Raw genomic sequence first — 26,488 nt, 5'->3', positions numbered from 1 at the left:
TTCGTAACAAGCTCATCCCTCGGTTATTCGCGTCAAGACGACAGTGGCACGCTCTGAGATAGTTAAATATGCGCGTTCGTGTGATGTGGCGAAGCAAAAACCGCAAAAGCCACATTTCCATTATTCGTGGTTAGCAAGGGTAGAAGAAAGAAAGAGAGAGAAAGAGGGAGAGACAGAGAGAGAGAGAGAGAAAGGGAAAAAAGCAAAAAAAGAAAATTGAGATGGTTTGACACGAATGGCACGAGCGAGATACTTTCTTTTTCACTTAAGATGAATGAGTGATTACAAGTCACCATCAAACTACCCCTTTGCTTACTTTTCTTTGACGACATTGGCCATGAAAATGACATCATATTTACAATTACAAAACAAGAAAAAATTTATTGTTTTACTTTTACGAATAAACGTTATTCGATGAAACTATGAAAATGACCCTATACTTACATTTATAAAACAAGAAGAATATTGTTTGACTTTTACGAGTAAACGTTATCCGATAAAACTAAACCGAATCTTAAGGACTTACCGATTCTCTTATTTTTCGTTCGTCGTATCTTTTTTTAAACATCTTAAGTCGGATCTATTTTAATATTTTTCTCTTAAAGATTCAACCCCGTTCGAGCTCGACTTCAAACAACGATCTTCGTTCTCTTTGCTCGTTATTTCCTTTTTTTTTTCTTTTTGTTTTGTTTTTTACTTTTTTTTTTATTTATGAAAGATATTCAAGACACGATTTCATTCTGCTCGCGACGACGTAACGCCGATGAAATGATGAACGTCGGCAGACTAGTTTCATGGACTTTTCCTCTTCTCTCTTGCGAATAAAACGAGCGGATGTAGGTACTTTTATGTTCTTAGCCCGACGCCAACGACGACGACGACGACACCGACGACACCGACGATGACAACGAAGGACAACGACGACGACGACGACGACGACAACGACGACGGAAGTTCTCCTGCGAGTTTTTGTGAAATGCTCTCACGTATAACGAGTGCAAAGCGTTCCGCGAACTCGAGCATTGGTACAATGTCATTTCTTGTCTTAACAAAAAGAATCGAAGGGCCTGTTTCCTACGGAAACGCGTTGCCTTAATGAAAAGGTATGTAGAAAAGAAAATGACGCATACCATGACTTCTCCGGTCTAATCAAGGAAGTTTCTTTCAAAACTGTTAGAGTACGTGTCGTTTATATGGAAAAAAAAAAAAAAAACCAATGAAATATATTTTTTTCGTATATCATTTCGTTCAGGATCGAATGATCGCTTAAGAATTTTCCTGTAAAATCGATCGGTTTATTCGAAGATTTGTGTCGTTTTTTCTTTTTCTTTTCTTTTCTTTTTTTTTCAAGAAAAAAAGAGAGAGAGAAAGAGAAGAAGGGAGATAAGTAGAAAGACGAACGCAACCCTTCTAAGGAAACTTGCACCCTGCTTGGTATCCGAGGTATCCCCATAGAAAACGTTTCTCGCATTTTGATCAGCCGGGTTCTCCTTGAACTTGATTCGATCGGCGCTTCTCCTCGTCGAACGGATGGATACGACAGATAGGAACGTCGAAAGCAGAGGAAGAGAAGAGGGAGGGTATGAGGAAAGGAAGAGGGTGTCTTCTTCGAGTTCTCTCGTTCGATTCATCGTCCGACGAAGAAGGAGGAAGGGACAAGATAAAAAGCTACTCAATGGACTCGCTCGGATACTTGGAGAACTCGCGTACGTAGGTATCTTGCGTCGGGCATCGATCCACGTTCGTACGCGTAATTTATGAAATTAATTCGTTCGATAAATCCACCGATATCTCTTTAATGTTAATGCGAACGAACGAATGAACGAACGAATGAACGAACGAACGATGTATATTTAATGCACATTTTTTATAGATATATAGAAATGTGTATGTGTGTGTATATAAGTATATGTTTCACGTATATTAATTACATGACATTTGCACAATATACGTATTTATAGAATTGGAAAGAAGTCTTGTGAAATTGTGCGTAGGTACTTTTTGCAAATATTACGTATTTATAGAATGAAAAAAGAAGTGTTGTGAAATAGTACGTACTTTTATTTTTCCTTCTCGGCATTTTTCTCCGATCTGTTTGAAAATGAATAGAGTCGATGGTTTAAAAGAAACTATTATTAGAATCGTGAGTACTGATCGAGAGCGTTCGTAAGATCTATTATACTAGATTCTTATTCGAGACTAGGTACGGTTCGTTAGGAAAGGGAAAGGTTTCTCGCAAAAGACGGTAGTTCGTGATGACCCGAAGAAATCGAGAGTAAACGTTTGTTCGTTCGGTTCTCGAGTGTGAGCCGATAAAACATGCGGGCTTAGTCGAGGCACGATATCGAGAATTACGCCACGTACGCGACCGCCAACCAAATGAATCCTTATTTTCTCTTTTCTTTTAAATAGATAGAAAAAAGAAGAAAAAGTAAAGAGAGAGAGAGAGAGAGAGAGAGAAAAGGATGACGACGTCGATGGGATCGCGTGGGATTGATCCGGCCTACGTCGAGAACCGACGGCTCGGTCCTGATAATACTGACTGATGAAATGATTGAGGAAATCTCCAAACGGTAGTCGGCCAATTTAGTTGTTTCGTTTTTCCCTCCGTCTCTTTCTCTCTCTCTCTCTTTCTCTCTCTTTCTCTCTCTATCTCTTTTTATCTATCCATCTATGTATCTCTTCCACTCTTTCATACATACACTCGAGCGATTCGAAACTTGAGCGTTGAATACTTGGCGAGAGTGGTACGGGCAATTTCGCCATATTGCGAGCAATAACTTGGTCAACGTTTTCATTGAACGACGTTTTCATGGATGGTCGAGTCTAGAAAGGCGGACGTTCAGTAACTCGTACGAAACGAAGTAATTGGACGCGTCTCGAACGGTGGGAAACAGGGGTCGGCAAACTTCACTCGGCGTTTAATCGTTTTGTTCTATTAAGATTCGATCTTCAAATTCCAAAGAATGATTCTATACGTTTAATAGTAATATATCTATCGCGTTTCTCTATTTCATTTAAAGAAATTTATATCTATACGCGATTGATTTTTCCGATTGAACGTATTTACGACGACCACCAAGCTCGTAGCACCGTATTAGAAACTGTATCGGGGAAAAGCGTAATCCCTAATTTTATTAAGGAGTACCTTGCCAACCGATAATTTTGTGCACCGCTACCGCCGTTTGATTACGTTGTAATAATGATTAACGAGTAGCTACCGCATTAGCGTATTTCTCGTACACGCACGGAAGTTAAAAGAGACCAGGAGTATTCATTAATTGAGAGCTTCGTGGAGGGGTAAAAGGAGACACGCCATAGAGAGACACGGTAGACCAACTCGCGCTAATGTAAAATCCTTGGAATGATTAATGCTTCTGCAAAATATTCTGCCGTTATGTTACTCGAGCTAGAGGATCGCGCGACTTTGGTAGAATTTATTTTTGAGGATTGCGCGATCCTCGATGACTCGCGTCGCTCGAATAGAATCAACCTAACTCGGGATGATTTCACCACTTTTTTGTTTCGCTGATCCATCGGATAAATACTCGAGTAACGTGCTAATATATCCTTGATGTTATTCCTTTAAAAAAGTTTTTTTTTTTCTTCCCTTCCCTCTTTCTTTTTATTTTTTTTTGTACTCCTCGCGACGATGGCGTCCTCGTCGTCTCGACGATTTTTTCATCTTAGTTGTTTATACGCCCGAAACGAAATATTCTATTAATTAATAGAAAAGAGAATTGCGTTAAGTCTTGTAAAATATAGATATAGATTATATCTCTTTCTATGTATGTGAATATATATATGTACACATGAAGGAAAGACAGAACTAACAGGCAGCCCGTTTAAAATCATTTCTTTCTTCTATAAGAGTGCGGGAGATCGCTGACATAATCGGAATGCGGTTAAATTAATAGCGTCGAATTCCTCGGCGACACGAACATGTGTCCCATTTCCTAGTAGACTAAATGGAATCCGTCTCGTTGGTTAAGACCAATAAGAAATTCTTTATACGTTTATCGTAATCGAACACGTTCTTGTTTTAAAAAGCTCTTAACTTAAAATCCACACTTCGATTCCTATTCGTAATCTGAAAAGATTCCAAATCGGGACGAAGTACGTTTTCGTTGTTATTGCCAAGATCATAAATATATGGCAATAAGGCATTCGAAAATACATAAGACGAATCGTATCGTGATCATCTATCGATTTTGGTGAAAGAGATTCGATCAAGGAGCATACTCGAGGACGCTCACGTTCGAGTATACTCACAAACACGCCCACGCCCATCTCAAGACCAGCCTGATTTGTAGGTTAAACGAACGACTCCTCGTACGAGCCCCGATGCGTATATAAGCGAGCCAACCGCTCTCGCTTGCATCGCTGCGAGCAGCTCTCTGCCTACGTGCACTTTGCATTTGGCGTTAAACGTGGGCGACAAATTGCGGTAAATTGCTACGAAAATCAGGAAATCGTACGTTAAACCATGCCCCGTTCTCCATGCGTTTCTCTTACTTTTCTTTTTTCTTTCTATCATTTTTGTTTGTTTGTGCGCGCGCGTGCGTTCTACGTACACTCCTCTTTTTTAGTTATCATTTCTCTCTCTTTTTTTTTTTTTTTTAAATACGATCCGTCAAAACGAATCCGTCGAATCGCGAATTAGTCGTTAACGAAATTTCTTTTTTCTACGTCACCGCAGGAAAAAAGAAGAAACGGGAGAAAAATCATCGCTCGCGCGAAAAAAATCTTTTTTTGTCGAAAATTCGTCGGATCAATATAGACAGGCTTACATTCGCAGAGTAGCGTGCAAATAGAAATCACAAGTATTGTCGTCTCTATTTCCTAAGAAGTATACTCGTATAGTTAAATTGGAAAAACGATGTAATAAGAGGAACATTAGAAGACAGAGACACGCATTAGAGTGGTCGGGCACTTAGCACACATGCCACTCCCATAATTCACAATCAATACGATGGAAGATAGTTAATAAATTTCATCGTCATTTTTCGATGTCAAAGGTCAGACTCGCGAGGCAGATGCGAGGGTTCGAGATCATCGTCTTTCTTTCTTTCTCTCTCTCTCTCTCTTCTTTCTGTTTCTCTCTTTCTTAGCGTGGGCGCGACCATGTATACACCTTCGCCGAGGAGTTATGGTGTCCTAGAAGCATAATCACAATGGTAGGCGATATACTAGAGTGACGCGTCCGCTAATGGTAAAGTCATGTCGGGTCGGTCGTTTTTTCCGAATTAGTCGCCGCCACGCCGATTGCTCGGAAAATGCATCGATAAACCTTTATCCCTTTGCATTTATCCCCACCATACAATTGTAACTGGGAACGAAAAAGGGAAAAGAAGAGAAACGAGAAAAATAAGTAGAAGGAGGAATAGGAGGAAGAGAAAAAGTAGAGTCGGCAATGAAATCATCGACTTATTGCACGGTTCGTGAATATGCCATTAAAGTGGCTTTACCGCTTCCTTCTTGAACGAGCGGTACTACTAATACTAATACTACTATTACCGTTACGACTATTACTACTTTGTAGCGCGATTAATTAGCTAATGATCGACTCCTTACACGAGAGTTTCGCTCTCTCCGAACTAACGTTTTATATGGGATATATATTTCTTTCGTCTTTCTTTCTACGTTCGTTAAATAATTTATTAATGGTAGAGTAATAAAGATATTTTAGAAAATACTGGCCCTGTTAAATATTCAGATACTAGAATAGATTTATATGTTTATTAGAAGATTTTATTATCAGCGATTTTATTATTACTCGCGAAAAATGATCGTTTTCGAAAATCCGTCTCGGATCGTAAAAGTCTTGGTATGATATACGGGTTTTCTTTTTTTTTTTTTCTTTTCTTTTTATGCTTTATTTATCACTTTATTTAATACTTATTTACTACTTTATTTTTATCTATTAAATTATATCTGTGTATATACGTATATACATATTTACAACGTAATATCTTTCGAATGAAAATTAAATGAATCGTTTATTAATATTTTGTTATAATATGTTTTCATATATTTACAAAAGAAATTTTATACACGTATATAGTTTCTATTGTTCTTATAACGATACGTTCTATGATATGTTCTACGATAAGAGACGTCGGTTGACGATCGCGAAACTATTCTCTTCCGACTTTACCAACAACGAAAGGACCACGCGTGCAGGATGTCACACGATTATTCTCATTTATCACGAGGTGATATTTATTTTCGCCCGTGTCGCGTCCGCTTCAGCACATCCGTGGGCCTCCATGTTGCAACGATACCATGAGAACATTGCATCTGAATAAACTTTTCTTATCAACGTGTTCTATCAATGAGTACAGTCAACGTCCGTTCCTTTATATATAGTCTTCTTTCTATCTCTTTCTCTCTCTCTCTCTATATATCTATATATATATATATATATATTCCTCATTAATTCATTCTTACACAAACGTTTTTATATCCTTCGAGAATGTATGCAACGTTACATAACAATATGGTATTGGTTAACGGTACGTTTTATTTTCTTGCAAAAGAAAAAATGATTACATTCGTACATAATGAGATAACGTAGCGACAAATTGAATTTACACAGATTTTTCATTTATTTAATTACCAATGCATCATTCGTTTGTCCTTCAATAACTCAAATTTTTATTTCCGTGTTTGGAAAAGATTATTTAATAGAGCTAATAATGTATACTTAGCGAAAACAACGAAGAAAAAGAGAAAAAATGAAGTAAATCTTAAAAGATCCGGATCGATGCGACTTCAAAGTCACGGTAATTATTTTATCGGGATAAGTTACAGGAGTCTTTGTTAAGTCTATTACAAGTACATGATACGATTTTTTTAGATTATAGATTTATAAATAACTTGTTCGTATGACGAATTAAAAGGTTCACTTTATTTTTTTTGCAAGAAAAAAAAACATTACAATCGTACGTAATACGATAACGTAGCGACAAGTTGAATGTCTACAGATTTCATACTTATATAAAGTTGTCCATCTATAATGCCAATTTTCATTTTCGTGTTCAAAAAAAAAAAAAAAAAAGAAATTATATAATAACGCGTATAATGTATACAAAGAACAATGCATATGTAAGAAAAATATTAATCTTTGAACATGAATTTAATTTCTCGCAAAAAAAAAAAAGAAGGAAAAGAAATAAGAAATAAATTTAAAAAATAAATCTTCAAAAATCCGGATCAGTGTTAGAGTCACGTGAGATTATTAAATCGAGATGTTAAATCGAGGAGTCTTTGTTAAATCTATTGCAGGTACATATTTGATAAAATTTTCTTCGATAATAATTTAATAGATAACTCGTTTGTATATATCGAAACATGGTACACGTGAACGATTTAAAAGGTGGCCGAGCATGCGCTTTGGAGGCGCGAAGCGTGCACGTGTCTCTCGTAACGCGGTTGAGGATATCACGTGTGACACGTGCTCGGCTCAGCCATGCGATCACGTTTGAGATATTGCTTGTGATATACTTCTCGAGGCACCTGGACTCGCGCTCGCGCGACACTGCGCATGATACGGATAAATCTTTGATGTTGGAGCATCGGCTTTCTCTCTTACGTATACTCGAATTCATATTAAATCGAAGTTAAAGCGCCGCCATTGATATTACTGTCATTCCTAAGTAAATACATAAGTACTTAAGTACCTTATTTACTTTCGTTTCCTTGATTTAAATCGACTCTCGATAAATTTCCCATGCCTTTCCTTCGGAATGTTTGTTAGTTCTACGAAATTCGTACGATTCGTTGTTACATCAGAATTATAATCGAATGAGTTGACTGGTATATATTTGTTAATCTTTTTTTTTTTTTCAAAATTAACGCGACGCGATTTCTTTTCTACAATGATAATCACGTTTACAATTATACATTTCTTTAATTAGTACGATAAGCGATTATAATAATTATCTATTATAGATATCATAGATATTGTTTTTTATTTTCGAAAATCGTGACAAAGAGAAAGAAAGAACAAGTAGGGAAAATTTTTAAGACGCGAATATAATACATATTAAATATTTTCTTCAGCAATTCTCATTAAAAATCGTTCAGCCAAGACGTTTGAGTTTCTTCGTTTGTCGAGTCGGATTGCGATGCGTGGGGAATTGTTCGCGAGGACTCGCACGTCCGATCCTTTTTTCCTTTTTTCTTTCGAAATACTTCGGGTCCTTTATCGACGCGCATTTCTACGTTCCGCGAGGTCGCCGAAGCAAGGCGAAAGGAAGAATGGTTGGTTAACGAAGGCACAATGTCAGCCAATTATGTTCGCGCTGGAATGCGAATTAGCATCGCTAATCACGCGCACAAAGAACGATGGATTTCTTGCGACGACTCGAGACTACCGGTCTCTCTCTCCCTTTCTCTCTTTCTCTTTCCTTCTTCCCTGTACTTCTATCTCTACCTCTCTCTCTGTCTCTCTCTCCCTCTGTTCGTTTTTCTTCGTTTCTCCACTTCTTCTGGACAATTTTAACGAACTTCGTGCTAGAAATACGCGTTCGCTTGGCAACGAGCAACAGAGAGAGGGAGAGAGAGAGAGAGAGAGAGATGCCTTTCTTTGAGAAAAAGAAAAATATTATTTCAGGATAGTTTTGCCCCTTCTGTTCGTGAATTACGACTTCCTTCGAAAAGGATAGATTATAATACTGTGCACGTGCACGAAACGATCGCAGGTGCAAAATCGGGAAATTACTTGACGACGTTCTATGAAAGTTTATGCGACGTGACTGGTTTTGCTGTTTTTTTTCCTTCTTTTTGTTTATTTATTTATTCAGAACGAAAGAGATATACGGAATACGATCGTCGTGAATACGTATATAATACGTAGCAAAGCATAGAACAGTATAGAAGCGGAAGTTTCATCGACGTCGGAAGGATCCATCGAAGAGAGAGGAGAGAGATCCTTTTGGTACTTACCGGTATAATTAATATCATTATTGTGATGTCAAACGCAATGAGATAAGAAGATAGATATAGATATAGAGTTAGAAATAGAGATGGAGATAGAGGTAGAGATAGAGATAGAGAGAAAGAGAGGGAACGATATCGGTACGTCGAGCGTGTATTACACGAGTCGTATATATGCGAGTCAGACAGGCTACCGCTCAGGCAGGATATGCTAAATACCATTAAACAACGTTGTTTTATGCTAAACGAGCGTCCTCCTCCTCCTCCTTCGTTGCTCGCTTCGTTCGCGGAAAGAACAATGCACAAACGAAAGACGCACGCGTCTTGTCGTCCTTTAGCAAAAGACATTTACCGATGGAAACTTGGACTTCCTCTACTATCTGGAACAAGATTTCCCCTTCGCCGTGTTCTCTCGCTGCAAGAAAGCGGTTTAATTGCAAGATAGGCGGGTTAAGAGGGACGGAGGATCGGTAAGAGCTGTTATAAATCAAAAACGGAATTTCATTATAGAGCACGGCTCGTTGATTTACTAATGCGAGGTCTTTATTAACCGTCCCGTTCCCCGTTCTCCACCTTATCCTACCCCACCCACCCCGATTGGCCCGCGGCGCCGCCAGAGATATCGCACAGACTTTCGATTCGACCAAACTAATCGATTAAAACCGTTTGTTACATGTTTATTATACGACTAACCTATCCGAGAGAAGGTTTCATTGAATTTCACGATTCTATAAAGTTTCATGGTAGACGGGAAAACCGATATTCTCACGGATCGGATAGATCGAGTCGTTTCCTAATTAGCGAGAAATTGGCGTAATGTAATCGTTCGATAAGGTTTATCTACTTGGAGGTCCTTCGTTGTACCGATCGATTGATACCGGTACAGAGATGTGTTCGATCTCTCTCTCTCTCTTTTTCTCTTTTTCTCTTTTTCGTTTACGCGTATCTCTCGTGGTCGCGTTATTGGAGTTTAACGAGCGTTACCTACACCATCGAATGAATAACGAGAGATTTAATAGCCAAGAGAATTCCCCTATCGATTAGAAATCGACGCCGTGCGGAACCTCGATCGTTGCAGTCGCGGCTTCTTGACGCTCGAGTGAAACGGGCGCGCTCGCGGATGTGTTTATCGAGACGTCGTAGATAAATCTCTCGTCTTGGCTCGCGCGAACGCACCACTAGTTTCTTCCTCTCCCTCGTCTTACTTACTTACTCTCCTATCGAGAAAGGGCTTTCTAATTGGATTGCCTACGATCGTCGTCGTTCCTTGGAAAACGTTCCTTCGGAAACTCTCTCGTATTTTCTATTTATTATTACGGAAGTTCTCTCGATACCACCACCTCTGCTTCCACTCGAATCGTTAAACTTTAAGACGTTTTATCTAATTCTAAATAAATGTCGTTTCAATAACGACGATATAAATTACGCGAGAGATTCAAGATATTTCAGCTCGAGAAAAGTCGGATACTTTTTTCAATGCCCGAAATTCTCCTAGGGTGAGAGGAGGCTTGGTTAAACGATTAAAAGCGTTTCGGTGAAAGATTTAACTGTAGGTGTTAAAGAAATGCATCACACCTCTTTCTCTCTCTCTCTCTCTCTCTCTTTCTCCTTTCCTCTTCTTCTTTCTCTGCGTAAGTGGCTTTGTTTACAATATGATGTCTAGCGTATGTCCGATATGTAAGCTTTGCTATTCTTAAATATTATACCAGCTGCTTCTGAGAAGATAGGACTATGCGGATAGTAGTAGTAGTAGTAGTAGTAGCTTAGTAGCAGCAGCAGCAGTAATAGTAGTAGTAGTAGTAGATATCACGTTAAGGTACCGCGTTGATTCTTAAACATCCGTATTATGGCGTGACTCCGCACCATGGATATTTTTTTCAAAGGTGAAAACGAGGAAGAAGTCTCCAATTTCTCTCTCTCTCTCTCTCTCTCTCTCTCTTTTTTTCTCAATGTGGAAATCGTTCGAGAGTACGACAAATCGAAGTTTAGAGGATACAGTTCCTTCGTTGTCCCGGAAATAATTCATCGCTTAGCGTCGTTTCTTGCGTCGATAAATAACTCTCTCAAGAGAGAGAAAGAGAGAAAGAGAGAAAGAGAGAAAAGCAAAGAGAGAGAGAGAGAGAGAGAGAGAGAGGTCAGTCAGAGCGCGTCAGTACGGTGCAGCACCGGCAGAGTGTGACTCACTGACGCGCGACGAGCAACGGCCCGACAACAAGACGATATCAAAATGCACGACCGTCTTTCGAGCAAAGCCAGGGCCGTGCTCCGTTCAAAGACTCGAATGTACTTAGTTACCTCTTTCTCTTTCTTTCTTCTTGTTTCTTTCTCTCTCGTCTCGAAAAATTTATTTACAGACGATTTATCAGCCTACTGAATCGTTCAGCTCGACAAATACTATTTACAGATGAGATATACTCCATTGTCATAACAATTAATCAATTTGAATGATAATCGTTCAAATAATTAACACGAATGCGTATAATCATAGAGTGAGAACGTATGATTCATAGCACTTTCATCCACGTACGTAACGCATACACGTATACGTGTATACTCGTCGTTTATAAGTGATATAAACGTCCTTTCCTTTGCTATAGAACGTACGTACGCGTACGTTCGTACCTGTTGTCAGTTCTTTGAATTTTGATTCCTTTTTCTTTTCTATACTATTAAATAATTTTACGACGACGTAGGTCAGCCGAAGTCGCGGCATTCTCGATATTTTTCCAAAAGCATCGATATTTTTCAGACGTCAAACGGAGAGACGTACAGCACAGCCCTGGCGTTAGGACGAGGACGGTCTCGCGTGAAAAACCGTATGACATGCGCCGGCCAGACAACGGCGCGCCTCTAAACACGACCGAGGAGATAAAGAAAGGAGAAAAACTAGAGAGGTTAGCACCCCTCGTAGGAGAGACGAAGCTTCTTCGTCTCTGCTACGTGTAAAACGAACGCGAAAGCAAAAGTGCTGTGTGGGTGGTACACGAGAGGGTGTATAATCCTCTTGGATCCTTCTCTCCGATTTTCTATTCTCTCTTTCTCTTTCTCTCTCTTTCTTCCTCTCTCTATTTTACTTTAAACTCTCTCTCTCTCTCTCTCTCTTCTCTCTTTCTATCTTATTTTAAACTCTCTCTCTCTCTTTCTCTTTTATTTGGAACTCTCTTTTTTTTTCTCTTTCTCTCTCTCTCTTCTTTGAACTTTCCAAAAAAGCACGACATTGAAAAAATTCAAATTCGCGATAAATTTTCATCTCGACCAGCTCGTCTTCCCCGAACGAAATGAATTTCAAAAGAATTATCGTAGTCGTTCCTCTCTCTCTCTCTTTTTTTTCTTTTTCGTAAAAAGTAAATTCTACGTCTTCGAACGGTTTTATCTGTCGCGCATTCCATTCCCAAAATATTTTCGAGAGCGGCATAAAAGGGAGCCTTTATGAGACGGTCGAATACTTTCGACTTATACAACGAGACTCGACAGCTCGTTAACCCATTTCTCGAAGTGGGTGGAGAAAAGTCTAGTCGGTGGTTTATGGTTTCACCGTTTTCAGAGAAAGGAAGTAAGGAAGGAAGGAAGGGACGGAAAAGGGTGAACCTCTTTCTTTCAAACATACTCGTGTAAAAATCGTTCTGTAAATTCCCTTTTAACAAGGGAGCGAGTAGAAGAAGGGGAGACATTATGGGAAACGAAGATACTATTCTCGGTCGTTCCGTAAACCGCGAAAGATTGAACGACGGAGTGACGTTACCGGTATGTACATACGCATATACATATGTATGCTAGGAATGTCGATTCGAGAAAAGAAACTAAACGTAAACCGATCTTTCCTTTAATCCGAACGATTCCGATCGTTCAACTTATTTTTAATTTCCGATTTATTTATATACATTTTTTATATTACATTTCTTTTTTTTTTATATATCGACTTTGTTCTTCTTTTTTCTTCTTATTTTTATGATTTTAATTTTTTCGTTCTTTCTAATTTTCTCTTTAGAATCGTCTCATACAATCAGATTGTTAAAGATTTATTGGCTAAATTTTCTTTTATTTATATATATATTTTTTTCTTTTTTAAAGAAAACTAATACGTAAAGAAAGATCATGCTTCCAACAGATTACTGTAGATATGATAAATAAATGAACAGACTCTCGTTCATCCAATTCACGTCCATAAACTCGGATCTGTTCGCTACTACGTACTTGCTTGTATACGCATATCAAAGTTGCGTGGCGCATAGGAGAAGTAGGTAGCCTTGAGAGTCCGCGCGTTTTCCATTGGAACATACTGTTCGAGGCATCTGCGTGCCAGGATCTCTCTATCTCTCTTCTCTCTCTCTCTCTCTTTTCTCTCTTTTTCTCTTTCGTCTTCTCGATTTGTATTTCTGAGAGAGGATAAGCGACGTGTGTCATCGATTTGCATAGTAGCTAAGCGAATACACGAGCAGGTTTATATCGACGATATAACTTTGTTTTCAGGCTCGTAACGGGCTCGAAGAATAAATGTTTCTATATACATACGTACGCGCACACACACACACACACACACACACACATATATATATCTAGGTTCGATTTCTATTCGAATAATTTCATTCGTTAGTGACCAATATAAATTTCTTCGTATCTTTTTTTTCTTTTCCTTTTTCTTCCTTTTTTTCCTTTTTCTTTCTCATTCTATATTTTTTGTTTTTTATGTACAATTTGCTTCGAGGCGATCAGGCTATGAGAAAGTTTTATTTTTTTTTTATCGTCTTGAAGCTTCGATTTATTTGTACTTATCGCGACGAGTCTCTCTCTCTCTCTCTCTCTCTCTCTCTTTCTCTCATTATATATCCTATGATAGTTAACGTCAAATTACAGTTTATCAATTATATTGACGTAATAAGTTGAAGCAACGTGCAATATTATTGCAAGGTGCACGGTATTGGAATACATATAACGTAGCTTTTGTTTATGCTAATAAAATGTTTGTGATAAGACTGTAATAATGCGTTGCTACGAATAGGTAAATGTTAGAATGTGATATATATATTCGTGCCTTCCATGCATAATCGCGATGTGACCCGGTAAACTCGGTGTTAATAAAAATGGGGTAGAGTTGTTTCGTGCTTTTAGAATTACGTAAGATAAATGAAGGTGCAATATAAAGAATATATATATATATATATATTCGATTTCGAAACTAAAGTTAGCATGTCGTTACGAAAGTGATCCGCTCTGTAGAAGTGAACTTGTAAGTCTAATACACCGGTTAAATAACAAAAGGTTGATAGTTTCATTTTCACCTAAGTTTATTACGATATGTCTTCTTATGCATGTATGATTTTATCGTAATGGTGAAACGATTGAAGAAATAGAAAAAGAAAGAGAATGAGGGAGTTCAAATTTCCAAAACTATTTCATAGTTCTCTCTCTCTCTCTCTCTCTCTCTCTCTCTCTCTCTCTCTCTCTCTCTCTCTCTCTCTCTCTCTCTCTCTCTCTCTCTCGGATTTTTCGTTCTTTTGTGGATAAAAGAACGATAAATGAGAGCAACGCCTTTCGTTTTTACGTGGAGGCGTTTAGAGCGAAACGTCGAAGCGAGAATCGTATTACCGAAACCGTTATAATGCTAGGCTTGCGTATCGAAGCATGAGAGAGAGAGAGAGAGAGAGAGAGAGAGAGAGAGAGAGAGAGAGAGAGAGAGAGAGAGAGAGAGAAGGAATTGGGTGCCGAACGGTTGAAAACGGTAAAAACGATAATAAAGGATTTCCAAGATAAAATAGACCGGAATTTCATCGTCAAATTTCCCCTTTCGTTGTCATTAAATGGGGTAATACGAGAATGAAGACTAAACCAATATAAAGATGGAAGATAAATATTTCTTTGTGATTGATTTCGAATAAATTGGATATACGTCCGTGTTGGACGTAAAGATAAAAATAAAAGCAAAGAAAAGTAAAAAAGAAAAGAAATAAAAAACAAAACGAAAGAACGGAAATGAATAAGTAGATAATTCAATGATTTATTTATTAATATCGATTTCAACGGGATTATTCTAGAAGGGGTGGGTAAAATGTTAAGAGTATGTAAATTTATACGTATGAAAAACTAAGATATAAAATCGTGTTGTAACTTTCGTTCATTGTAAATTCATTTCCTATAGATTCAGTTCCTGATCGTTTTCACTATCTATAAAAAGGAAAAAAGAAAGGAAAGGAAAGAAAAGAAAAGAAAAGAAAAGAAGGAAAGAAAGGAAGGAAGAAAAAGGGGAAATAAGGAGGGAAGAAAAAAAAAAGAAAAGGAGTACGATAATTCGTGATATTTATCATAGAGATATTTATCATAGACGTTGAACTACGAGCTTGTTGTCGCGCGATAATGTTCATGATCGAGAAAGCTTCGTTCGTTCGTGTTTAACGTGATAAATTTCTCGTCGATCTCTGCACGAGTTAAACTCGAATTTGATTTATAGACGCGCGAATACTGGGCCGCACTTGGGTGTGCTATCGATGAAGTCATTAAACCACGGGGACTTCTCCGCGGGACGATACATTATCGCGTTCGAAAAGAGACACAACGGAGAACGGGAATCAATACGGTCGCGGTCTTCTAGTCGTGCCGTTTTGAGAAGATAAGTTCGAAGACGAGATCTACGAAGACGACGAGGATGAGGACGAGGACGAGGACGAGGACGAGGACGAGGACGAGGACGAGGACGAGGACGAGGATGAAGACGACTAAGACGACATTATCAGTAGAAAAGCGAGTTACATACGAGTGTAGTTTTAAAAGGACGAAACATGTGATATCTATAAGAGTAACCCTTCGTAAAAATTCCATCTCGATAACGAACAAAAAGGATTCCTGAAAGAGAAAATATTTCTTCATTTTCTTGACAATTTCTTCTTTTATTTCTTTTTCTTTTTCTTTTTTTTTTATTATTATTATTTTTTTATTTCTCCTTGTTTCTTTCTTTCTTTCTTTCTTTCTTTCTTTCTTTCTTCTTCCACCTTTTTTCTTTTCTTTTTTTTTTTCTTCTTTTGATATCTCACTCTTCGCTTGGTCACGATAAAACTCGTGTACTTGGACGATTTCTTTTTCTCTTTTTCTTTCCCTTAAATATACGTTCTTCAGTCCAACGAAATATCACGCTTGAGATATTTTTTGCGAAAGGAGAAACGCGACTGGGAAGATGTTCGGCATCGCTAGTTCGTTATTATAGGGAAGAACCTTTAATACTCCGACGTAATACTCGTGACGATTACTGTTCTTGCGAATGTCATCTCCTCGTTTACGTAGATCTTTCGTAAGAATTGAAAGGCTGAACGTAAGAAGAAAAAAGGAAAAGGAATTGAAATAATATCGAAATTATCGCGATATAAATGGTACACGTGTATCTACTTACATAGTAATAGTAATAGTGGTAATAGTAATAGCAATATGTACATCTACTTGCTCGGGATTCATTGCTCTTACTTTTAGACCACGTAAGAACAACTTTCCGAAGTAATCGCGTGTCTAAGAGAGGAGCGATATGAATGAAGTCGAGCGTGTCAGATACGCGAGTGTCGTTTATCGGAGTTAAGGACGAAAATATATAAATCAAGAGATTTCACAACTGCTTAGGGTAACGTTCGACGATTGAGAGTATAACACCGTTCTTTTTTATTCTTACACGTATAGTTACATACGTACGTACGATACAAAGACAAAGAAAGAAAGCAAAAAAGAAAAAGAAAAACGTATGGACTTTGAAAAAGGTGCTTAGGAACATGATCGTGCATAATATACGTACATACGTACAAATCCAACATCGCTTGGTTCACGACCTCACTTTTGTTAATCGCTTTTAATTACCACCTAATTGAGATTAATGGAAAGGCATGCGGGTATGTACGTAGTATGCACAACGGGTGATATCATTCTGTTACGCGAGACGAATTGAAGCTAAAACTTAAAGGAACCGTCATTGTCGTCATCATCATCATCATCGTCGTCGTCGTCGTGTTTGTTCTATCTTCGACGTAATATTTTCTATACATTTTATATATATATATATATATATATATATATATATATATAGATGTGTGTGTATATATATATATATATATATATATATATGTAAGGACACAAATATTATATATAAATATATATATATATACATACACGTACACACACATTACACAGTATATTGCTAAAGAAGGAAGTCGTTCACGCGAGAAAGTAGATTTAACGTTGCCTTGCGCGCGAGATCAATCGCGACGATAAAAGACATCGATAGACGTCTACGTACGACATACGTACGCGTTGGCAAAAGTACAAAAAGACGTGGCAGAGTCGCGTGTTCGATTTAAAGGGTCGACTCGATCGTGATATCGCTTGGAAATCGATCGTCTCTCGACAAGGAAGATACACGCATCTATATATATATATATATATATATATATATATATATATATATATATATGCCTGTGTATATATATATATTTATATATATACATATATATAAATAGAAATGTGTGTGTATGCGTATGTATGTATAGGTTGCAACGTGCTCGCCGCATGCCAGCGAAATTGCCCTATTATTACTTCATCTAGTCCGGGATGGTGCCGATCCGTGGGCTTAGAGGCGCGATCGTCCACGAAGAGGTCGTTTCCTCGGGTCGTTCAACCCTTTGTTGTATTTGCAGATGTGTAGAAGAGAACACGACGACCTACTATTCTCCTTATGTGACATTCCCTACGAAGTTCTTCGATGAAAAAAGAAAAGAGAAATATCGAAGCGAGATTTTTTTCGATACGAGTGGAAAACGAGATAATAGGTGGGTGGTAGATAAGAGGAGGAGAGGGACTGTACGTCGACCACGTGTTCGAAGAAGAGTTTTCATACAAGACGGCTGGCTGGTGCCGTGAAACAGCTGAGATGGAAGGTGCGACGAAGATGAACGTAATCTCATCAGGAAGGAAGAAGGAACACGAAGGGACGAAGGTAGGAAGGAAGGAGAGAAAAAGACGGAGAGAACGAGAAAGAAGAAGAGAGAGAGAGAGAGAGAGAGAGAAAGAGAGAGAACGAAGAGCATCGTTCTTCCCGCCAGAGTTACTGGTTGGTAGACTTCGTAAGAGAGAGAGAGAGAGAGAGAGAGAGAAGGATGAATAAGAAAAAGAGAGAAAGAGTATAAGAGAACTGGGTGTGCGGTGAACGGGTGCGAGGGAGCTAGCGAGGGAGCTAGCTCAGCTAAAAGGTGGGGGAAGCTTGAGCGAGTGAGATAGAGTGGGAGGACCTTACGAAGAAGAGAATAAGAGAGAGAAAGAGAGAGAGAGGAGCGTATCGCGCGGCGCGATCGGCGTGCCGAGCGAACGAACGGCGAGTTGGTCGTTTCTCAGTGTCGCCGCGGCGTTCGTGCTAGTTGTTTCTCGTCGGATCTTATTTTTCGCGCTGCCGGTTAAAATCGTGCATCCTTCTCAACTTCCGATTTGTCGTTCGTTCATTTTAATCGATCATCGAAAACTGATACACACGTGCTTCTATATACTGATATATGTATATATATGTATATAATTTGTAAGTATATGTATTTATGTATATATATATATATTATGTGAATATATATATATATATATATATATATATATATATATATACATATGTATATTTATATATAGAAATTTACGTACATCTTCTCGTATCGAAGTTTTCCTTTAAAGTTTTCGTCGTGTAGTTGCGGTTTGTTCGAGCGTGTCCCACCATCGATTTGGGAGTCACGAGATCGCCTTCTGTTTTTGCGGTTACGTCGAGCGTGTCTCCTCCTCGTGCGGATTCGTCGGTAATCGCGACACGAGATCGAAGGTGTCGTTTGGAATTCGAAAGGTATCGGGGGGAAAAGGAGAGTGCGTCGAACTCGAACGGGACCCGTTCGAATTTGGCGCCAAATCGATCATCGTCCGAAGAACGACCAGCATATACCTATATGAATACATAAATACATAAATCGGACATATATATATATATATATATATATATATATATATATATATATCGCGTGTTGTTCTATTGTTGTTTACAGTGCGATTTTTAATGTTATGTACGGTACGAAAAAAGTGACGTAGTGTTTTCTTCTCTTTTTTTACAATATATCTGAGTGCATTTGCTTTGAAAAGAAAAAAGAAAAACAAAAAACAGGAACAAGACGACTTTTCTGTGTCTATCTGTCTCTCTATTTGTTTATCTCTATCTATTTCTCTCTTTCTCTCCCTCTCTCTCTCTCTTTCTGTTTTCCTTTCTCTCTCTCTTTCTCTCTCTCGAAAGCTCGTCGTCTCTCTGATGCTTCGACATTCACGCACGTCGCTTCTCCTGCCACTGGATTATTCGACTCGTCGTCGTGGGCGAGCACGTGGACGCTCGCTATCCTTCTCCTTCTCTTCTTCAACTTTGTTTTCATATTGGGATCTTCCGCGAGGATTGGCCGATTCGCCGGAAAAGAAGCTTTCTGCGATATTTGGGTAAGTTATCTTCATTTATTTTTCTTTTATCCATTTTGCATATATACATACATACATACGTATATATATATATATATTATTAAATATATATACTATTAGAAAAAAAATATATATATTAGATTCAGAATATATATTTAGATAAAAAATATCTATGTATATAAACTATTACCCAGGTAGATTAAAAATTTTTTATTTACATTAAAAGTTTTTTATTTACATTCTTAAAAACTACGAATATTCTTCGTAGTGTGTTCTATCGACGTAGGAATTTACTTTTTGTTTTTCTTTTCGTTTTATTATTTTTTATTTTCTTTCCTTCTTTTTTTTCTTTTTTTTTTTTTTTTTTTTTAACGTTCGTAACTCATAAGAAATGTAAACACCACCTGTATTTTGCTCCGATTATTATTTATCATCGTCTTCAGGGACGCATCGCTTATCAATAAGAACGAAGGATCGATCTCGTCTCTTCTTGTTGCGTTTTGCGCGTGTGTACGTTCTTACTATGCAATATAAATATTCCATGGGCCGATTGCCGTGTTTCACCATTCGCTTCGTTCGTCGCTCCTTCGTTCTGAACCGAAAGACCCGGCCGAGTTTTTCGAGATTCTTTGTATTCTTTTCTTCCTTTCTCTTTCCGAGAAACGGTCATTGCAATGTTTTCGGTCGGGGAAGGCTAAAGAAGGGATTTGCGTGCATCGAAGATATATCTATACTATAGTATATATATAAATATACAGGGTGAAACATTTACTTGTAATAGTTATATCGTGATTTTCTTATTCGTATTTAAAATGAAAAAAAAAAAAAGAAAAAGAAATTTGTTTACCAGGAAGCATCGTCATTTAATATAAGCTATTACTAATCTATTGTTATAACGCTTTTCTCGTGTTAGACTATCTGAGAAAATTGTAAGCTTGCCGATAAGGTATTACTGTTATTAGAGAAGCGTTAACTCCGTTAGCAATAAGTTTCTATTATCGTGAAAGTAACGTGCGAAAGTGCGAAGGAACATAAGGTTAACTGCTTTACTATCTCACGAGAGGGATATAAGTTACGGCTCTCGTCCATCTTGAATCATTATAGTTTGACAAGAACCACTCGTCGAGACTTTTCTAAACGAACAGAGATAACGACGATCTCTGTTGACAATTTCGTATCGAACATCGGGGTCGTACGAGGCGAGTCTCTGAAAGAAATGGCAAGAAATCTTTTTTTCTTCTTCTTCTTTTTTTTCAGTATTTATACAAGAAAATCGAACTCGAAATTTCGTTTTTATTTCTTCATTCGTCGACAAGACATTCGTTGAAAGAGCGATGCACATATCGATCGATCGAACAACAGAGATATCTAAGTTCTTCGAAAAGAGAGAGAGAGAGAGAGGTAGGAATTTTCAAATACAAATTCCTGATTAGGATTCTACGGAGTGTTCTATAGTCGATGACGTCATCGAGGAGGATCATCATCCTCTTGGAATTCCCTATCGATTAAAATCTTTCTTCTACTAGTCACGCTTCTTCGCACGTTTCCTGACTTGTACGCAGCCGAGACGTGTATGTCCGGAAATAAAATGAAAATAATACTTTCGATCAAGATAAAAAAAATATATATATACTCTAAGAGAGTGTAAAAATCATTTGATATCAGTTAGAATTAGACAATAAAGTCTTACGAAGAGATTAAATGGTATCAGAAAAATAAGAAAACATTCTTCGAGAGACTAATGGCACTACGGCAACGAGATGTGCGTGTAGAAGCAGCAAGGTATTTATAACTTTATATCGATTAACCTTTCAGAGGAGGAAGGCGTATGCACATTGCGTTTATGCGTGCTGCGTCTACCTACTGCTCGTTCGCATTCGTCATGGCTATGCCGTCGTTGTAAACCATTGTCTCTTACTATTCTTCCTTGTCTTGCATCCCATAAAGCTTGTCTTCGATTAAGTTCTAATTTTCTTTTTTAATCTTCTTTATACATACATACATACCATACATACGTGTGTGTGTGTGTGTGTAAAACTATCCTGAATGTATCCTACGTGCTCGAAAGCACGTAAGCATTTCCAGTGAGAGATGGTCAGTCTCAATGTTATTTGGACGGAATATCTCTCTCTCTCTCTTTCTCTCTCTCTCTCTCTCTCTCTCTCTCTCTCTCTCTCTTTCTTTCTGTCTCTTTCTCTTTCTCTCTCGTGTCCGGTAAATCTAGTCAGGAGTCACGAAGTGTCGAGGAAAATAGAGTCCACGATACACTACTATGGAATAGAGGACGGTTCCGGTATCTTACGGACCTCGTTCCTCTATTGTCCCTTACATTCCTAGTATTTATCTGTCGCCTAGTAGCGTTCTCCGAGTGGTAGCTCTCTACTAGTGGAGCGAATTGCTTCTCAAGAGTCACTGCTCCGATTGCGAAATTTTCAAATCGAATAAGAGAAAGAAAGAGAGAGAGAAAGCACACGGACTCCTTAATTCAAGCCGGGAGAGCAAGTTATTTCTGCGAGTTCGTCTCTCGGTGAGAGGCCTCGTTGCTGTTTTTAGCAGGATAAAGGCATCTTTTTGTCTCTTATATATTTCTAACAATCGATTAAACTAATCGAAATTCGGATATTTCGAATGCATTGAATTCTCCCTTGAAATGATAGACTTTAGCATTCCTCTTATGAATGGACTTTCCTTCGAAGCTATTATCAAGCGCACGATTAAACAGAACGATTACGTGTTCCGAAAACGTAAAAAAGATAGACAGACAGATACCTGATTGTGCTAATATGCACGGTTCGAGGTCCACGGTAGTGTTGTGTGGATGAAGATAAGATTGTCTCTTTGATTTGTCGAAGCTGGACGTGTATTGTCAACGAGTATACTCATTCATCGTTCAAAACTATGTGCTTGTCGTTAGATAAAACGCGATTAAAACTAACATTCTTATATCTTTGTCATATATATATATATATATCGTTGTCTTATATATATATATGTGTGTGTGTGTGTGTGTGTGTATGTATATATTTCTTGTTGTAAAAACAATTTAATCGATCGAATAAGAGAAGGACTAGATAAGAAAGAAGAGAAGAAGATTTCGGTGGAAAGCAAGTTGCCGATACGGAAATTAGATAGAAATCATCGATTTAAATCACCCCTTCTAATCGTACCTTTTATCTAAACTACCAGTTACAAGCACGCTGCCGTCATCGATTGAGACATTGAACGTAATCTAAAGCGAGTTAGTTCTATGCTAGGGCCGTTAGTTCGTTCGTTCGTTCGTTCGTTCGTTCGTTCGTTCCTACGTTCTTACTAACGTACATTCGTACGTACATTAATTACTCTGTCCGTTCTATCACGAAAGTAATTACAATATCGAACGATTACTTTTCTAAACGTAACAAATTACGAATTATTCGTAGGAATTATTTTTCAAACGATTAACGTCCCATCGAATTTATTATACATTCGCATCGTCGAAAAGAAATAAAAATTATTTTCCTTTCCTCTATTCTTTTATCTTTCTTTTGACATTTCGACTTGGAACTAACGATATCCATTTATTCGAAGAGGATCGTCGTCGTAGAGATGGCAATAGATGGGAATATCCGTTCCACGCGAAAGAAATGGCGTTGATGGTTTATAAGTCGGATCCTTCGGCGTACCTTCGGTCCTGCATTCTTTTATTCCCTGGCCGGTCTTTACACGGCTCGCCAACGTCCCTCCATGTGATTTACATCCCGCATTTATGACGCAACGTAAAATCGTGCAAAACTTTGCGCTCGTGCGCGCGTGTGCGCTTGCGCGCTAGCTGACTGACTCGCGCGAGTCTAACTCTTCTCGTTGAGACGCCGGGAGCCGTTAAAGACGACGTTCTGTCTCTTCCCAGAGAGATCTTTCTTTCTCCTTTTCTCTTTTTTTCCTTCTCTCTCTCTCTCTCTCTCTCTCTCTCTCTCTCTCTCTCTCTCTATTTCTTTCTCTTTCTTTCTCTTTCTCTTTCTCTTCTTACGTACTTTCCACGCTTTTAAACGCCTGTATATCTCGTTGGACGATGTATGAGATATTTATGTATGAGATGTATGAGGTATTACGATCCGGCTTTTATTCCTCGTACGTACCTCGTACGTACCTACGTACATACGTTGCCACTTCGAATAGTTTTCCCGACGACATTTTTCTCATCTTCGAACCTTCGAAGCTTATACCGATATTCTCCATCTTTTTCTCTTTTGTTTTCTTCTTTTTCGACTATTTTTTTTTGTTTACTAAACGCGTGTATTGTGTGTTTTGTGTGTGTGTATGTGCGTGTATGTGGGTGGATGTGTGTGTAGATACATAGAGTTATACATGTGGTATGTTTGCTTCGTACGATACGTTACGTGCGTTCTGTAGCGTGTCGACGAGTGCATGGATAGTGAGACAAATATAGCTTAGGCATTGTCGCATTGAAAGGAGGAAGGAGAGAATGAGATAGTGAGAAAGAGAAAAGGATAAGAGAGAGAGAGAGAGAGAGAGAGAGAGAGAGAGAGAGCTCCACAAGCTCTCGCACTTTCTTTCACGTAATTTATTATTCCGCGTGGCGAATATTCGCAGTCAATCAAGGAGAGACCGAGTCCAGTACGGCTTAGAAAGTCCTTCGCGGTGTACTATTAAGCTCGCGTATCAGAAATAACGATTAGAATAGGCGGAATTAACGAGGGCAGGAACGACGTTAGCTTCGTAGCTATTCCGCGTCCGTTTCGCCGCGTCTAGTCTCTCTCTCTCTCTCTCTCTCTCTCTCTTTCTCTATCGCGGAAAATTCTTTAGATCGTCATACACACACGCATACACTCACACACATACATATCTACGTATGTGTACACACGTAAGAGAGCTTTAAACTCTGCGCACTTTCACGATCAGAATTATACACTCTGGCGAACGAGTTTATCCGCGAGTCTTTCTTTGCGTTGCTCGATACACGGCAAAGTTTAAATTCCAAGTTCCAAGAGAGAAAGAGCAAAAGGGTGGAGAAAGACGAACAGGAGGTGGAGGTGAAGGAGGTAGGGACAAGGAATCGACGAACGTTGCTCGGACAAACGTCTCGCTCCCTTTAGGGCATCGTTATAAAAGCGAGAGACACGCGCGTGGACGACGCGTATAATCCTTTGCCGAATGCCTCGATAACGACGTAAATTCTCTTGCTGAGCTGTTGCGCCTTACTATCCTCGAGGCTACGATCGTTTACGTTAAAGCGAACGATTTATTTCCTCATTAGGAACAATGTGCCAGGCTGGAAATAGACGACAACGACGACAACGACGACATCGACGACATTGACGTTGACGACGACGACGACGACGAAAAAATTCTTGCTTTTTATTTCTCCTCACCGGAAGTACGAGCAACCGAAAGGAAGGAAACGAGTTAAAGAAGAAAATATTTTTGTTTGGGACATATGTGTCTTATTTAATTCGTACTTATTTATTGTTAGCTTCGTTTAATTTACTTTCTTTTTCTTTTCTTATATTTTTAATATATTCCGAATGTTTCGAAATATTTAAAGATGATTGCTAAATGATTAGAAATTATTATTTACAGCAATACTGTATATGTAGTTTCTGACAAGAGTTATGAAAGAAGGTAATCGTTCGTCTTTTTTAACACGCATTATGAGATAGCACGATGTATGCGATATTATCTCGTTTTGTTATATTTAGTTTCAATCTATGTATTTCGGAAGATAAAGAATATATAAAAATGGGCGTACGATTACTTCGTTTATTTAATTCTATTGGTAAGTTTAGGTACACGCTTACATAAATTTTCAAGACGTTTTTCAAATTTATTTGATAATATCGATATACCTATAAAATATATTATATGCCTGTATATCTGTGGATAATATATTCGTGTGATTTATTAATATTGTCGAATAAATTTGAGAGATATATCTATTGAAATTTTCATTAGGAATAATTCAAAAGTTTTCGAACAAGCCGAATAAAATTCTTGTCTTTCTTCGAAAGAATATATATATATATATACACACACACACAAAAATCTTTGAGTTTTCCGAAAGCAATTTTTCTTTTTCTCGTTTGGAAAGCACCACGGGAGGGTAAACGATAGAAGAAGAAGCGATAACAGGGGGGTCTTTTTTCGGTCTTAAAAAAGAGGGAAGAAGCCCCAGGTAGTTGGCGTAAAGATGGCAAGCTTGAAGCCAACATTTTTTATGTTTTTCCTTTTCTCTTCTTACATACTTATTTTTTGATTTTAATACCTCGTTTTAACCAAATTCTCTCTCTCTCTCTCTCTCTCTCTCTCTCTCTCTCTATTTTTTATTCTTTCTTTCTCTCTCTCTCTCTCTTTCTATTTTTCGTTTTCTCTGTTATTCGATTCAACAGAGTACACATAAACTATACGTGAAAGCTGTGCCTGATTCTCAGCATACATAAGTTCGGCTAAACGATGATATTGCAAGATATCGAGATAAAAGAGTAACCTCCTCTTGGAATCCTCTCACGGATGGTAAACGACGATGATGACGTATGAGAAGCAAGAAAGCAATTACGATCGATTAAATGGTAAAGAGCTATTGTCACCGAGGACTTTCATAATAAGAAAGAGAGATAGAGATAGAGAGAAAGAAAGAGAAAGAGAGAGAGAGAGAGAGAGAGAAAGATAAGAATCCTAATACCTCTCGTCGTTCGTGCGTGAAATTGAGCGAAAAGGCGAACGGATAGGGTGGAGGTGGTAGAAAGGAAGAGAAGAAAGAAGAAAAAGAAAAAGAAAAAGAAAAAGAAGATGAGATAGTCTTTGTCGACGATTGCAACGTGAAAATATCTATATTTCCGCGATGTCCTCGAAGGCCGGAAACTGCCAACATGGAAATCGTGGGCGTCCTTCCGTCGATAGTTTACGACGAAATCTCGAAATCTTCTTCATCAACGGCATCCTCGACGATGTAACGGATAAAAGAAAAAGATAAAGAGAGAGAGAGAGAGAGAGAGAGAGATAAAAAGAGAGAAAGAGAGAGAGAGAGAGAGAAAGAGAGATGGCCGCTAGATTTCATCGGCATTCGCAAAATGCTAAAAGGTTATTGCATTTTTCTTCCATT

General features: G+C 38.3%; 1 protein-coding gene across 1 annotated transcript in view; it reads left to right on the top strand.

Moving 5' to 3' along the window:
* Positions 1-25,142, top strand: part of LOC127063953 (uncharacterized) — a 50,343-nt gene extending 25,201 nt beyond the window's left edge. The window contains exons 8-11 of the mRNA XM_050994333.1: positions 859-1,706; positions 17,604-17,902; positions 19,220-19,413; positions 24,647-25,142. The gene's annotated coding sequence lies outside the window, so the exon portion shown is untranslated. The remainder of the gene's footprint in view (positions 1-858; positions 1,707-17,603; positions 17,903-19,219; positions 19,414-24,646) is intronic.
* The last annotated feature ends 1,346 nt before the right edge of the window (positions 25,143-26,488 follow it).

The sequence above is a fragment of the Vespula vulgaris genome, chromosome 5, assembly GCF_905475345.1.
Source record: "Vespula vulgaris chromosome 5, iyVesVulg1.1, whole genome shotgun sequence".
Lineage (NCBI taxonomy): Eukaryota > Metazoa > Arthropoda > Insecta > Hymenoptera > Vespidae > Vespula > Vespula vulgaris.
This window is presented reverse-complemented; position numbering and strand designations above follow the sequence as displayed.